The 13,678-nt window shown below is 32.7% G+C and overlaps 1 pseudogene; it reads right to left on the bottom strand.

Annotated features, from left to right (window-relative positions):
• Nucleotides 1-667: 667 nt before the first annotated feature.
• LOC149568968 (peptidyl-prolyl cis-trans isomerase FKBP42-like) overlaps nt 668-13,678 on the bottom strand; it is a 111,566-nt pseudogene continuing 98,555 nt past the window's right edge.

Raw genomic sequence — 13,678 nt, 5'->3', positions numbered from 1 at the left:
GATCTAATTAGGGCTACAAGGGCTAATAGGCATATTTAATTAGTTTTTCATTGGGAATAGTCACTTGAGACTTGGTGGATTGACTATTTGAGTTTATTTGGTTACAATAGGTCACTAGAAATATTAGGCACTTGATTTGGGTTACTTAAACCTTGAGTTTGTATTGGGAAATTTATGGGAAAGTAGACATTTTTTAGCGTTTTGTCATTAGAAATTGGGAATCCCCATATTGCTCTACACGAAGTCATATAAGAGCATAGTACGTAGAATATTTTGGGAGAAGGATAAGGTATACATGTCATAAGTTGAGAGGTTGATCAAAGATGTTAAATCAAAGGATTACAAATGAAAGTCTGAAGGTAAGTGATATGTGGAGAGAAATGGATCCTAAGGTGGAATTTGACCATTGATAGGGTTCTTGAATTTGAAGGATTTTTGGTACAATCATATTTTGAGAAGGTGATTGGGTATTAAGCTTCACTTCTTTTTTAGAATAGTTTACTCTTATCTACTTAATAGGGCCAAACATGTGAAGGTGGAAGCTCCACTCCCCCCCGACAATATATCTCTAAATTCTCCATTAACATATAACATTCATTCCTATATATTTAGTGGAAAATACAAGTGGGGGTTAGAACATGGCATCACCTGGACCACCTGAAATAGCCTAACCAAGGGGACGAGGCTCATGATTAAGAAAACGAATCTGTAAAAGCAACATGTCCATATTTTAGTTAATGACATAAAAGAGTATAAAAACTATATCATTATTGAACTATTTATATAATTAAATATTTTATTACTACTTACCAAGTCAATGGGTTCTATGATAATAGCATCATAATTTTCCTCATCAGATCTCTCCTCGAGGACTAGCATAGGTTCCTTTCCTTTTCCCCAACCATCTGTCTATGACAATAATATTATTAACACTATCAAACATAGTCCAATATACTAAAGAATAAAAAATAACATCTTTCTTCTATCTATTTGACCAATTATGATGAGGTTTACTTATCAAGAAGAAGATATGCCCTTCTCTCAATTTAGGGTGGGAGGCCCCTAAAAAAATCTTCCTCTACATGCATGCACAAGAAGTGGGGTTGTCTATGCCATGTGGTTACTCCATCTCTATTTGATTTAATCCATGTTGAAGCCTCTTTAGATCCTTATGTAATCTAAATTAAGGATTTCAATTTATAGAAGAAGCAAAAAACTAAAGAAGATACATGTGCAATAGAATATCTTCAAAGATCATCAAGGTTTTGTAGTTCAATTGTAAGACAATATAATCTCAATTACTTTAGGCTAACTATTAGAATACTTCATAACAATGTTGCAATGTATGAAATGAAGTATGATTAGAATAGTTTATAATAATGTTCAGCCCAATTGCATTAGGTCTATAGAAGTTCATAACAAAATCTTCTTGGAATAGTTAAAGGCTGCCATCATTCTTCAATTCATACATTTCAATTTTTTTCTGAACTATTAATTCATAATTAGAATAGTTAAAGGCTGGCAATCATACTTAGGATAGTTCAATTATTATGAACTAGTCTAATTATACAAGTTCAGCCCAATTTTTTTATGAACTAATAAAACTTTAGCCTAATGTATAGTTTAAATTATTATGAACTATTCTCTAGTTCAATGTATGAACTAAATTATGATTCCAATCATCCACTATTTGATAGGAAACAAACACAATATAACTTATTGATGTCCACCCTTATGCTCATACTTGTGGACAAATGGAATCGGTGATGGAAAATGTTAAGAATGATAGGATCTCGTTGGTTGGAGAGGAAGACTTTTTTTAGAAAGGGCAAGGTTGTCGTTGCACCAAAAGATTGACCTATTAATACCTGATACAACCAATAGTCTTATAGAACCACATGAGGTGATTAAGCCATATCATGAACCCTACAAGAGATGTTGGCCCACTACCAACAATCCCCCTTCTAATGTCACTCACCATGCCTTGCAAGGTTTGAACCTATGACCAAGCTCTGATATCAATTGTTAGAAATTCCAAGGTTGTCGTTGCACCAAAAGATCAACCTATTAATACTTGATATTACTAGTAGTCTTATAGAACCACAAGAGGTAGTTAAGCCATTTCGTGAAGCCTATAAGATATGTTGGCCCACTACCAACAAATTCCACCATTAACCAATATGATTTTCTTGATATCCATACTATGTTACCAAGATCCCATTTTAGCATAGGTAAGAAGCATGCTAAAGAAGTTGTGAAATTTTTCATGATAGCTACCATCACCAATTCCATTTGTTTCATATTTAATGATTGATGTCTTCCTCTCCAACACTAAGTTTTTTTGTGGTTCCACAACACATGCCCCATTTTCAACTTCAAAAATGGGGACCCACTTTTTTTTCTCACAAAAGCTTGGTCCTCATAATAGGGTATCTTCCAAGGTGCCTTGGGGAGTGAAAATTTTGTAGTTTAAGTATAGGAGTCTAGTCAATTAGCATCATTTTTTTAACCCCTAACACTAGTATACTAATGCTTGTCTTTTGTGTGAATCATCATGGAATCCTCATCATCCATAGCACAAAAAATTACCATGGTATTGCATGTACATTTTCAAAATAGACACCTTAGGATTTCAAATAGAAGAAGTGGAAGCAGTTCAAGTAAATGACAGTTTTGGGTGAGAGGGCATAAATCATCAAAAATATTGAGAATAAGTACACTAGAGTGCTCCTAGACCTCGTCTAAGAAAAACATAGAAACCATTTTCAAAATAGAGAACTTTGGTTTAGTGGTGAATTGAACACCTTGCACACTTCCCTGAAGGTGTGCAGGTGCACTTTTTGAAGGTGCACAAGGTGTTCATTACAATTTTGAATATGCATAAGTTGGATGACTCTAGAAGGTGCGCATGTGAAAAGGTGCACAATTTGATGTTTAGGTGAATGAATTTTCTCTAGAAGGTGTGAATGTGCTAAGGTGCACAATTCTAAAGTCTTGAAGATGCCCAAAGTCCCAAAGATGCTAAGGTGTACAAGTGCACAATTTTACAAAATTTTGAAGAGTAAAATGTATAGGTATGAAAGGTGTGAAAATGGGCCTAAACCATCAAAAAGATCAAAACAAGTACACAAGGGTGATCTAAAACCTCAATTGAGAAAAAACCCAGAAATTGATTTCAAAACTAAGAAATTTGATTTTTTGGTGAATTGAGCACCTTGTGCACTTCCTTGAAGGTACATAGGTGCGCAATTTGAAGATTGATGAATGAATCTTCCCTAAAGTTGCATAGGTGTGCATATCTAAGTCCCAAATGTTACCATGGCTTCCTTGTCTTTTGTAGCAGGTAAGATCACATACTTTCAAGTTCCAGGGAAGAGAGGGTAAAGTATGAAGCTTTAGTCTTATTAGCTCCTTAATAAATCACCTCTACCACCCAAAATTTCCAAGGGAAACATCCAACATCATTTTTGTATAAAGGGGAAGAAAACCCAAATGTTGGAAATAAAGTTTTGATACTTAGAAGAATTTTTGAATTTTTGGATCCTATCACCAAGGTGCGCAGGTGCACTTTTCTTAGAGGTGTGCCAAGAGTTTTAAAGAGAAGTAGTGTACCCATAGTTAATTATCATTTCTATTTTAGAGCATTCCATGCATCAAAAAAAAATTGATGGTAGTTCAACTCCCAAAGACACCTAAAGAAGGTTGAGCTTCCATTTTAGAGCTCTCGGTGACTCCCAGATCATCTCATGGCTTCTATCTTCTTATCTCCTTCTTCTTTTATTGTTTTGAGTCATGTAAAGGCTCATGCACCCATTACTTGATATAAACAAGGGTGGAGACCTACTTAAAATCATTTAGAGAGTTAGTTTATATGTAATTAGCTTTATTTTATTAGTTTTTTAGCATGAGTTTGCATTAGAAGAGCTCTCACTCCTAACACAAAAGGAAGAGAGGATTTATTTTAAATATATAGATGTAATATGTACTACAGGTGATTATTTTGATTCTATAATATATTTTATTGGTGTTCTCATTCTGAGTATAGTTATTCTTTTTTAAGTGTGTTATTTTTTGTGAATGCATGTTCATGAATAATAATGGAGCCAATGGTTTTATTGTGTTGTTATGATTGTGTAGTATTTTAGTTCTAGCATTTGCCTTGTCTTAACAAATTTCATTATTATGGTAAATTGGAGAAAGGATCAATCTTTTGTTCTTGCATAGTATGCTGTCTCATGTGAGCATACTCTTCATGGCCTAGCGATTTGATGAAACATGAAATATCTTTCAGTTATTATTGAAGTTACCATCGATGATTGCATTAGTGGAGTTGAGGAAGCATTGCTCCTAATTCCATTGGTTTCATACCCAATCCTTTTGATAATTTAATTTGCAGATGTGTTGTTGCTATTGGCTTTCATCTTCTAGATTTTCTCTTTCATGTTATTTTCTTTAATCTCTCATTACTCTATCTTTGTTCTTTGCTTTCAAATGCTTGGTTAAAATAGGAATTCATATAGTTGCACTGATAAGTTGCATTCATCATAAGATAGAAATAAAAAAATGTATCTCTTTTATAGTTATATTTCAAACAACAATAGATTTTGAAGATTGGTTTGAACCAGCAAAGGCCTCCTCATGAACATACACATTTATCTTCAATTGAGTTACCCAGTCGGTTGAAAAACCCACCTGAAACCTTGGAGTTGGTCCTTGATTATCTTTTCAAGAGAGGGATTTGAAAGTATCCATGTCATTCAACATTGTACAAAATGACAACTCAACAAAAGTGGCACTAAAAGGAGGGCCCAAAACCATTATGCCCAAAACCCAAGTTTTTGTTTGAAAATTTTGGGGTGAACCCACAATAGTGGGTTACACTTTTTTGGAGGAAGAAATCCCTCCAAAAAACTACAGATGGGGAAAATCATCGAAAGAGTTTCGATAGAAACAAAAATTAAAAATTTCTTTCGAAACTAAACAAGTTCTTAGTTTTTATCAAAACTAAAAAGTGGTACGTAGTTTCGATCGAAACTATGTGCTTAGTTTCAATCGAAACTAAGCACAACCTACGAGCGGTTAGGAAACCACACACTAGTTATTAGTTTCGATCGAAACTAAAAAATGGCATTTCAAAAAACCAAATGCGCCAAATAAAAGGGGGCCCAAGCTATTGTCCAATCATTTTTTTGATCGAAACACGAGGATTGACTGGCATCCGTCCCATCAACTATTCAAAAAAAGGTACAAAATACTTGTTTTTTTCCTTCTTATGTTGTTTTAGTTGAAATTTATGTGTTTTTAATATTTAAATATATGTTTCTTTGTATATTTTATTGTTTTTTATGTATGCACATTTATATATGTGTGTGTGTGTGTGTGTGTATACACATGTATCATGTGTATATAAATGCATATATATGCATATATATGTATGATATGTATATGCAGATATATGTGTGTGTGCATGTGTGTGTGTGTGCGCATATACACATGATATGTACATATATATATATATACATATATATATATATATATATATACATATATATATATACATATACATATATATACATATATATATATGTATATATATATATGTATATATATATATATGTATGTATGTATGTATATGCATATATGTACACACACACACACACACACATATATATATACACATGATATGTATATTTGCACATATCACATGTGTGTGTATGCATATATATGTATATATCCTAATGCTATCACTCACCATAATTCCAACCATAACACTAAATCATTTTCCTAATCGTAACATTAATTTTAACCATATCCTAAAACCTAAACCTAACCCTAACTATAACTATATTTCTAACCTAAGGATGACCCTATATAACTATATCTTCAATGAAAAATCTAATGTTAACATTAAGTATGAAACAAATCCTAACCTCAACTCTAGACCCTTACTATAATATTTATCCTAACCCTTAGTCTAACCTTAACCATAAATAAACCCTAAGTACACTCTAACTATTTTACCTAATCTAAACTCTAAAACTAGCCATAATCATGACCTTTTAAAAAATCTCTAACACTAATTCTAACTTCAACTATAAGCTTTACTCCAATTCTAATCATAACTGAAATGCTAACCCTAATTTTTAAAAACCCCAATCTAATTATTTCTCTAACATAAGATGATGCTAAAATTAACTATATATCACTAATCCAAACCCTTACCATGGTTTAAAACCTCAACCATAAAGCCTAACATTGACCCTAGCCATAACCCAAACATAAAACCTAGGTATGTCATTTTAACCCAAACCTTATTCGTGACCAACCATGATGTAAACCCTAACCTTAACCTCAAATAATATTTTCAAACTATATCTAAACCTCAACCCAACCAAATTCTAATTCTCTCCCTAACTAAGAGATAATATAAACACTAATCATAACCCTATCCCTAATCAAAGCCATAACTCTAACCCTACATGGTGCATTATATGAATCCTAACACTGGCCTTTATTATAGCCTTAACCATAAACCTTGACCTTAACTATAATCTTAATCATAACCAAAGTTACGCTAACAATAATCCTAAGAAAAGTATTTCTCTAACCTAAAAATAATTATAAACCGAACTATATCACTAATACAAAACCTAACCCAAACCTTAATCATGATGTTAAACTTGACCTTGACCCTAAAGCTTAATATTAGTAGTACCACTTACACTAGCCATCCCCAAACCCCAAACCTAACTATATTTTTATTCCAACTTTTAACTCTAATTTTCTAACCATGATTTAAACAACCACACCATAACCTCAATGCAAAACCCTAAACCTAAACTTTATCCTAGTATGTGCACACACACACACATATGCATATATAGATCTATATACATATACACATGATATATATATTTGTACATATCATGTGTGTGTGTGTATATGTGCATATGCACATACACACACACACACACACACATGATATATGTGGAAATATACATATCATGTGTATATGCATATATCTATATATATATATATATGCATATTTACTTTGTGGACCTAAATTACACTTGACAAGTTTATGTGCACACGTATGTCTAAAACATTTGAACATTCAATCTAACTTCTAGAAATATAACTTGCACACATAGTTCTTAAAAGGTCCTTGAGTTACAAACATTATATATAACAGCATTTGTGTTTTAAAATTTAGTTTTTTTAAGGTACATGTTCATTTATGTTTTAGAACTTCTATATATATGTACACATGTACACATGTTTAATTTTATTAAAACAATTTAGATTGTTTTTTAATTTTGTCAAATTATACATGTATGTTAATATAAATTTCAAGTTTATTAAATTTTGTACATTTTAATTTAAATTTTCAGGTTTACACATTATACACGCACCTACATACATTGACACATGGTTGATCAACAACCTTCTATCCCCCCTGAGAAGCCTATCTCGAGCCCTAAGCAGCAGCCTATCCCCCCTTAGCAACATCATGTCCCCCATGATCAGCTACCTATCCCACCTCAAGAGCTCTATGATCGCACTAACTAGGAGATTCATAGACTCAGGAATCCCTAACTAGTGGCACATGCTCTAGTGTTTATAGTGGTACATGCCAAAGTATCTTACATAGCCTGACATTTATTCAAGATGAGATTCATGGCGCTGCCCCATATTCTACACAGACTATACAGACTATCCTTGACAGAAAGAGACGAGAGGTCTCCTCTGGTCTTTCACTCCAGCAGGTACAAGGCTTAGTGCCCAAAGATGTCTTGAAGAGGGAATATTTCCTTCATTATCTTTCACAAAAGTATGTGAAGGGGTATGCTCCCCTTAAGTGTACAGATCCACAGATGGCTACATTGATATACCCATGCTTCCTTGATGCTCATGGTCATTATCCAAATAATGACCAAATTCTACTCTATTTTGCCTGGTAGCTTTATGCAAAGGTTCGCTTACACAGGGTGGTGAACTATACAGATTTACCTGAACATTTAGGTTGGGGCATGGTAGATTAGCTGATAGGTAGCCAGGTCATCCCCCACTGGCACATAGATCGATTGTCAGAGAGAGGGCACCTGCTATTTCCCCTATGTTAGGTCCATCGACTGATGAGGCCATGCATAGCACTCAATTACATGGGGTCATTCAGGGAGTTGGAGAGATTGTAGTAGCTATTAGATCTATTTCAAGTGATGAGGTTGGTCAGTATTTGATATCTCGTTGGTGTTCCAGATCATCATCCTATGCTTCATCTTCAGGAGACTTGTACAGTGCAGCAGGCATCCCTTCAGTGGCTAGCTTAGAGGGTCTCACTGGAGTGTTGGCACGAGATACTATGATTGGTCTAGCTGAGGATCTATTAGATACATATAGATTTGTATCAGAGCATCTTGGCATACCCATATCAGATGTTCGAGATCGTGTCCATGGTAGTACTAGGACACATCCTTATCCATATTCCTCTCATCGATCAGGTAGTGGTCATGGTGGTAGTGCACATGATGATTCACCTACTGACCACTCTTTTGCTTTAGAGAGACATATACATACCACAAACCCTTTAGCCAGTGTTACAGGGTAGGCTAAGAGTTCAAATGTGGGCCTTAATGATGTTCATTTGAGCTTGTCGACCATAGGATGGATGGACTTGTTGACATGTGATGATTCTACTTCTATGCTATCTCATCGACATAGTCCACTTGGCTCATCATTATTAGGATGTGTGCCAATCACCAGTCATGGGGCTTGTGTAGATGAAGAGATGGACCTTGATGCAAGGCAGTGAAATCTAGATGCATTAGTGGACACTATCGATGCTAGGCAGTTTGAGTATTATCAAATGCCACCATCTACACAGGTAAAAAAAAATTGTTCATGTTAAAATTTCAATCATTTGAAACTAATTTAATTTACACATGTGCATGCATGCACATGTATGTATATCATGCACGTAGATTTGTAATCATAGAGAAATTTTAATTTGATGTGTTGCACATGCACATGTAATGTAGGGGGACATGCCTCTTTTTACTCCAGCTTTGATGCTAGATTGTATATGTCATCGAGACTCATTGGATGATGTCAGTAGTGGACAAGTAATGTTTATTTATGTTTTGATTATGTGTACATGTATTTCAATATCACTTTCTCTTGATTAAATGTATGTATGTATTGAAATCACTTTCTCTTGAATTTATATATAGGGGTCAACACATCCTAGTGAGCACCTTGATAGTCAGTCTTCGGACTGCGTTGTGAGGAGGCATGGCGATGATAGTCCTACACCTGATGATCTATAGTTTTTTTTATCTAGATGATTTGTTCTAGACTTTCATCCAGAGAGACATTCATTTATTAGATAGACACTTTATATACACACATGCATGTTATATATATATTTGATTTGATATAGATGTACCTAGATTTGCATGTCTACATGTGTGCACACTATTTATATTTGATATTATCTTCAGATAGATCTCTAGATAGATACATGCTTTTGTTATTTGTTCTCGAGATGATTGATACATGTTACATTATGTTGTGGAATCTAATACATTATAGATCTAGATCTAGTATATTATAAATTGTTTCTAGAAGATATGTAAGTAATTTATTTAGATATGTACACATATAATATATTGAATATATATATATATATATAGTTCATGTAATTTAAATGTCTAGTAATATATCATGTATTAAATGTTCAAGTATCAGGTAATTAGTTGTACATAGTTCCTAACTTGAGTAAATCTATAGAACTCATCCCTTTTATTTGTACACATCCTAGAATTTTATCCCCTTAAGCCCAATGTTCTAATTCAAGTCCAACTTAAAACATGTACATGCTCAAAATTTAGTTTAACAAATTGCAATTTGAACTTGAAAGCTCACATGTCCTAAAATTGAAAGCTCACATGTCAGGTAATTAGTTAAATCGAAAGCTCACATGTCCTATAACTGAAAGCACATGTCCTAATTAGTTAAATTGAAAGCATAAATGTGTCCTAAAATTGACAAGTTAAATGAAATAGAAAGTTCAATATAATTAATTTTACAGACCCCTAATTTCATCCCCTTAAGACAAGTGGTGTTCAATTTTTTTTCCCTCAAGGTGCACATGTCAGGTAATTAGTGTACACGCATACATATAAGTTCATAATTTCTATAATTAGTTACTTTATGACAATTTGAATTCAAGACATTGAGTTAAAAATGAAAGAGTAAAAGTTCAATTTAGAAAATTAGTTATTCCACCAAATTTCAAATTGATCAAATGATTGTTCAACCAAATTTCAAATAGTTTGAACCAAATTTCAAATTGATCAAATGATCGTTCAACCAAATTTCAAATTGTTCTTGAATTACATTTCAAATTAGGGGTTGTTTCTATCTCATATCAAGTGGATCAACTTGTTCTTGGATAACATTTAATATTTTCTCATGATCATCAATATGGAGCCTCCACTTACGTATTCCAAGTCTTTTGACTAGATGAATAGTTAGACCAGTGGCAATAACATGGTTACTATATTGATATACCTTATTGTTAGGTTGATAATCGGTGAAATGAATCCCATTTTTAAGTACTTTTCTTTGCTTCAAATATGTTCTCTATACAACAACAGAACCTGCACATGTACACATTTAAAAAATACATCAATCTTGAATTTAAGTCAAAGAATTTGAATTCATAAAAAACATAGATACTTGACATACATGTACATAATTCAACTATATACTAACCTATGGGAAAAATAATTTCATCACTTATTTCAGTCTTTGTTAGCTTCTCTCTTTCAATGGTGCAATGTAATAAATAATAGCTAACACCTTCTACATTTTCCAATTCTACCATGACTGCAAAAACATTTCCTACACAAACTTATATATGTTAAAATTTTGGATACATGTCATGTACATAAGTACATATATATAATAAAAATTAACCAAAATTATGAAAAATTTATACATGTACATGGTCCAGGTATATATATAGTTCATACATACCAACTCTGATCAATCTTGAAATATGGTTATAATCACTAGAAACCAATGGAATATCATCATAGTTTTCGTCCTCAAACTCATTCGTATTAATAACATCTAGTGGCACCAAAGTCCATTCACCCACATATCCACATTCTTGATTAATGCAACCATCATAGTCTTCATCAATACAATTAGGACAAAAACATGAGTATTCTCTTATGTACAATGACCACACATTACTATTTGTACTCATAACTAAATGCAAAGATTGTGTCTTATCTACCCTCTTACATGCATGCATTGATCTTCTATCAACACCTGAATGTACACAAGGTCCATAATTTAGTTAGAGATCACCTAAGGTAACATATTAAATATAAATTTAAGATTCAATTTAAAAATATGAACAAATTAATTTATATATACTTGATACCTCCCAAAACACTCTAAATGGTATGACTCGATTCGCTTGTGATGATGTGTTATCTATATTTGTTGGCATCAAAAAATGTGGTTTGCACCACTCAACCACATCATGAGCATTATTAATGTGATATCCTTTATAGTCCATTTGATACTTTCTTAAAGCACATTTGATACAAGCTCCTACACCATCATGCTCACCCTTTTCATGTCCACTCTCAAAAAAAACTCCAAATGTGTGGTATATTAAGGTATCGATGATATCATAAATGGTCTAGCTGATTTAAATTGTGTTGCACATCCATTTGACCATACAAAATGTTTTTCTATTTTAATGTTTTTGTTTTTCAAATATTCAAAAAACGTCTTAAAACAATGTTCCACAAAATGTGTTTCATCACTAATGTAAAAGTGATACTCTTTTTTAATGACTCGTGCTTGATCTGTACTTTCCACACCATCCAGATCAATTTGTGCATGTCGATAAGACACTTGAACCATAATAGTAACCTGGTCTATATAGTAGTATTCTACTTGAAGTTGTTTTTGAGATACAAAAGAGTAATTCTCTGCAAAGTCAACAACAGATAGAATTGTTCCCAGTGGGAAAGTTTCTCTTAGTGTTTGAAATTGTTCTACTTGCCATTTAGAAAAAAATGCATGGCATATATATGGTTGAATCAATTTACAAAAATTTGACATAAATTCTCCACGTGATATCTCATCCTCTACATATTCTAACCTTGTTGATTCTTTTCCACCCTTTGTTTCTAACTTTATGTACTTATATCTCTTACATTTTACCATCCTTGTTGTATTAGTATCTTCTTCTCTCAAAGGAAATTTAGTCAAGTTACCACATGTTTCACAAGTTCCTCTTATGCAATCTATTTCACCTATTGCACAATAATTTGGTTTGTCACATAAGATTGATGTTATGAATTGACTCGGTTGTTTAGGAAAAGTATTTTGAGAAGTTCCACCACTTTCTTCTATCATCTTTCGAAACCCTTCATAGTAAAAATCAAATTCAACATGATATCAACAACAACATGTTTCAAAAGATTTATTTATCTTCACATAATAGGGCTTCAATCTTTCAAACATTGTTTGTCCAATCTTTATGTTAGGATTTAAATTACAAAATGCGAGATAAAATTCATGTTGAGTGACATCCAACCAATGTTTTGCATGTTGAATATATTCCTTAGGCTCAATCCTCTACTTGATGATATCTCTTCTATTTGGTGAAGGACGGGTATTGTCAATCCAAAATTGAATAACTAAGTTCTTAACTATTTCCCCAATCCTGTCAGATCGAGGAGCTATACACATTAGTGCCCAATTTCCTTCTAATGTACTATCATTCAAATTGTTTCTTCTTTTTAGATAATGTAGTATTGTCTTCTGACTATACCTGAAATGAGATGATGATGAAGAGATCTATCAATCTTGGGATGTTTTCTTATTTAAAATAGATGTCAGTATCACTCTTCATGCAATGGATTTATCTGCAGATCTAGTTTTTTTCCCAATGGAATGTAACCCTTCCTTAACACTTTCAACAATATCTTTTTCTAGTTTAGAAGTCCTCCTCTTTTTTATACTTGTATCTATACTCAATAGTCTTAGTGGCTCTTTTTATTCATCTTTAAGAAGTGAAATTGATAATAGTTGGGTTTTCTCCAGTGTTGATAGATTCTCAAATTGTGCAATTATGTCTTTAGAATTTTTATTCAATTTCCTCTTCGTAGTATGTGTAGTTTGATTAGCATATTCTCTCAATTTTTCCACATCCATTTCAATTAAATGATCTATTTTTCTATGATTAATTTTTCTCTTCAATCTTTGAGCTAGATTAACATTCTCATTTGTTGTTTGATCTCGGGCTACACAAGAAAAAATGAAACAAAGTCTTAAGATACAATCTCTTTAGGGGATATATATGTATACATATATACATGTTTAACTTGAGTGAAATATTATGTACTTGATTAAATTATCTAACCTTTAGATGGTCCTTCTTCAATATCCATTGCTTCATCTTCAATTTCCTCATGTCCAACATTTTCATCATCTACTAGAGTTGCACATGCATGATATAACAAATAAAATCAAGTAAGTTTATAAGGGGAAATATCGCTTGCTAAATTTTAAAATTAAAGATATAAATTTTGATAGAGACCTAGAAATCTAGAGAGATCTATATTATATACTTGCAAGAGATGCACAT

Source organism: Cupressus sempervirens, chromosome 3 (genome assembly GCF_028749045.1).
Source record: "Cupressus sempervirens isolate cs-2001-9-10 chromosome 3, ASM2874904v1, whole genome shotgun sequence".
Lineage (NCBI taxonomy): Eukaryota > Viridiplantae > Streptophyta > Pinopsida > Cupressales > Cupressaceae > Cupressus > Cupressus sempervirens.
The sequence above is the reverse complement of the archived record's forward strand: the minus strand, read 5'-3'. Positions and strand labels throughout refer to the sequence as shown.